At 51.5% G+C, this 3,306-nt stretch overlaps 1 long non-coding RNA gene across 1 annotated transcript; it reads left to right on the top strand.

Annotated features, from left to right (window-relative positions):
• The first annotated feature begins 234 nt into the window (after nucleotides 1-234).
• LOC128115806 (uncharacterized) lies at nucleotides 235-2,383 on the top strand. Its single transcript, XR_008220294.1, has 2 exons — nucleotides 235-1,482; nucleotides 2,084-2,383. It is a non-coding gene; the product is annotated as an uncharacterized LOC128115806 (long non-coding RNA).
• The last annotated feature ends 923 nt before the right edge of the window (nucleotides 2,384-3,306 follow it).

Genomic DNA, 3,306 nt, shown 5'->3' with positions numbered 1-3,306 from the left:
TGCACGAGCAAGGGCACCTTTTCTCTATTTATCTGTTTGTATGTGCTGGGATGGAACACACAGTTTCACAAATGTGAACGAAGGAACCCACCCAACAACCCTCCCTCAGACCAGAAAGAATTCTCCGAAGGTTTAAGATAACATTTTAAAATGTGGATCCCTGGGCTGGAGAGACGGCTCAGTGGTTAAGAGCACTGGCTGCTCTTCAAGAGGACCCAGGTTCAATCCCCAGCACCCACATGGCAGTTCATACCTGTCTGTAACTCCTGTTCCAGGGAATATGACTCCCTCACATAGACATGCAGGCAGAATACCAATGTACATAAAATAAAAATAAACAAAAATTTAAAAGCCACAGGAAAAAAAATAACCCCAGGAAGCACAAGCTGGCTGCTGACTTCCATGCACGTGCTCAAATAAACAAATATATAATTTGAGAGAGATGACTTAGTACCTTTTTGGGAGATTTCAAGTTTAACCCAGAGAGGGATGAGAGGAGAGAAAGATGGAGCCATATAAGTTTACACAAGAGACCACTGGAAGGGAAAGGGACAGGGACAACTGACCAGCTTAGACCTTGCACCTGGCTCTCCAGGTTCTCATCCCAGCCCCCACAGCTGCTCACTACACTGGTCTGTAGAATGAGCTGGGACTGTCAGCTCTGCAGCCTTGGGGAGCTGGTAGGATACGTACTGTGAATCATCCCCAATTTGTCAATATGGAGGTACAAATGAGGCCATGTAAATGATGGTGGGTGCGGTGCCACACACCTGTCATCCTAGTGCTGAGGAGGCTGAGGCAGGAAGATCAGAGTCCAAAGCCAGCCTGGGCTACATAGTGAGATGCTGTGTCACAGGGGGAGGCTGGGGCTGGGGCTCAGGGATGGAGCACTCGCCTAGTAATCAGGAAGCACTAAGTTCCAGCCCTAGCACCTCAGATGCTTCATGGGAGCCTGAGGCAGAAGAATTGTAAGTTTGAGGTCAGCCTGGGCTACAGATCAGGACCCTGATTCAAAGCAAAACAAAAGTCGACAAATTCCGGGATTGAGCCCTGGCCCTGCCATAAGCATCTGTGAGCCTCGTTTTCCCAAAAATCTGTTTCCCTGTGTAGAACTGGACTTTATGTGACACATACCGGAAGATCCCTAATGCCGCTGGATGCTCAGTGATCGGGGTAGGTGTGATTCTCACGTGGAGACTTCATGAGCCCAGTGATTGTACCCCATCCCCATCTGGAAACCATACATACACACACACACACACACATTTTTTTTGGACAGATTCCAGACTTTTATTCTGAAGCCGAGGCCCCAACCTATGAGGTAATCCTTGGAGCTTCATTCGAGTATAATTCCTATTGGTCGACTGGCCAAGCCCCGCCCAGGGTTCCCTGCGCTCCGCCTTCCTCTCAAGCGCATAAAAGTATAACATCCGGACCTGGGCAGCCACCGGGAAATCTGCAGAAGCTGCTGAACAGGAGCAGGTGAGGCATGAAGGGAGAAGAAATAGGTGCTGGGGGAGGGGAGGAGGACCTTGGGGATAATGCAGGTTGGCACATCTTCCAGAAGGCCAACTGGACTATCTGGGAAGGAGAGAGGAGCCGGGGCTGTCTCCCTGGGAGGTGGGAGCAGGTGAGATCCTGGCGCCTTCGGTCCCCCTCCTGGAACTCCCTGGGACGATGGGAAGGGATTAAAACCGAAGATGGGACCCTGCAAGGCAGGACAGACTCAAGTCGCGGGCATCCAGGCGGAAGGCGGATGCTAGAAGCCTGTTCTTGCGCCCACCCAACCGGAGGAATGGCTAATTATGTTTCAGCACCGGAGCCGCGGACAGCGCCAGCCGGGTGGGGGACAGGGAGGGCGTTCAGATTCAGCACCCACAGCCCGAACAGCTCCCAGCGGGCCTCCAAGGAGACTTGGTTTCAAAAGTTGGCCTCCCACAGCACCAAGCTCACAGTACTCAGCCTCAGAGACAGCCTTGGGGTCTGTTCTGGTGGAGTGTGTGCAGGGAAGACGGTGGTCTGAGACCTCTAACGGTTTGAGACACTTGTCCTTTACGGAGGGGATTTTTTTTTTTTCTGACAGGGTCTCTCTACATAACCCCGGCAGTCCTGGAACTCACTATGTAGACCAGGCTGGCCTCAAACTGGCCTCAAACTCAGAGTACGGGAGAGGCATTCTGTCAACGGAATAAGTGCCACTGGGTGAACTGATGTCCCAAGTGAAGCGGTGAGGGGCAATCTAACTTTATATCTCACGTTCTTTTATTTTATAAAAGGGTCTCTCTCCCTCTCATATATATATATATATATACACACACACTATCCTGTAGCCCAGGCTGATTTAGAACTCTATGTGAAGCCAAGAATGATCCTTAAATCCTCATCCTCCTGCCTCCAATTCTTGCGTGCTGGGGTAACAAGTGTGTGCCGCTCACACCTAGATCAATAAACCCTGCTGATGCAGCAGGATGTGGGTTGGGTGGTTAGGGAACAGATCGCCCAGTGTCGGGGGACGGAATGGGAAAGGGAGGCTTAGACATGGTAAGTCGGTGTGGCTTGATCCTCTCCACGAGGGACCAGCACAGGACAGGGACCAGGGGCTGAGCATGTGAGCCAGTGCTATATGGAAGACTTGTGATTTTGTTGTTCTGATGTGGTATGACAACAAGTCACAGCCGGCCTCATAGCGTGGACTCCCTTCACCTTTCTCCTGAAACACACAGCAGTTGGGGCAGGAAGGGGAGAAGGGGGAGTGGGGCATTGGCGGGGGAGGGGGTCTGGCAAGGTCGCAGGTCCTGAGAGTGCAGCGATGTCTCACACATATTACTGGCCTGTCACTCAAACACTTCTACAGGACGGAATGGGAGACACAACCTCAGGCCCTGAGCCACCTCACGATGCTTTTTTTGGAGAACCAAATAGGGAATGGTGGACTGGTGGCAAAGGGGCTGCGGAGAGCCTGGGAACCTGAGTCTGGTTCCCAGGATGACGTGGGAGAAGAATAGAAGGATAGAAACAACTCCTGCAGGTTGCCCTCTGGCTACCATACATGTCCTGTGACACACACGCTCTCACACACAAAGAAACACATGTAAAACCTTTAAAAGAGGGATGGGCATAGGAGGTGCTTCTAAAGCACCCTGAAGCTACTTTTTCTTTCTTGTCTTCCTTTCTTCTTCCTTCCACTTGGTCTGTCTGCTTGCCCAGGCTTTCCTCTAACTTTGAATATAGCCAAGGATAGCCTTGACCACTGGGCCCTCTTGCCTCCACTCCCTGAGTGGTGTCCACACTATGTCCAGTGTACGT

Source organism: Peromyscus californicus, unplaced genomic scaffold (assembly GCF_007827085.1).
Source record: "Peromyscus californicus insignis strain IS unplaced genomic scaffold, ASM782708v3 Scaffold_1__1_contigs__length_55948999, whole genome shotgun sequence".
NCBI classification, from domain to species: domain Eukaryota; kingdom Metazoa; phylum Chordata; class Mammalia; order Rodentia; family Cricetidae; genus Peromyscus; species Peromyscus californicus.
The sequence above is the reverse complement of the archived record's forward strand: the minus strand, read 5'-3'. Positions and strand labels throughout refer to the sequence as shown.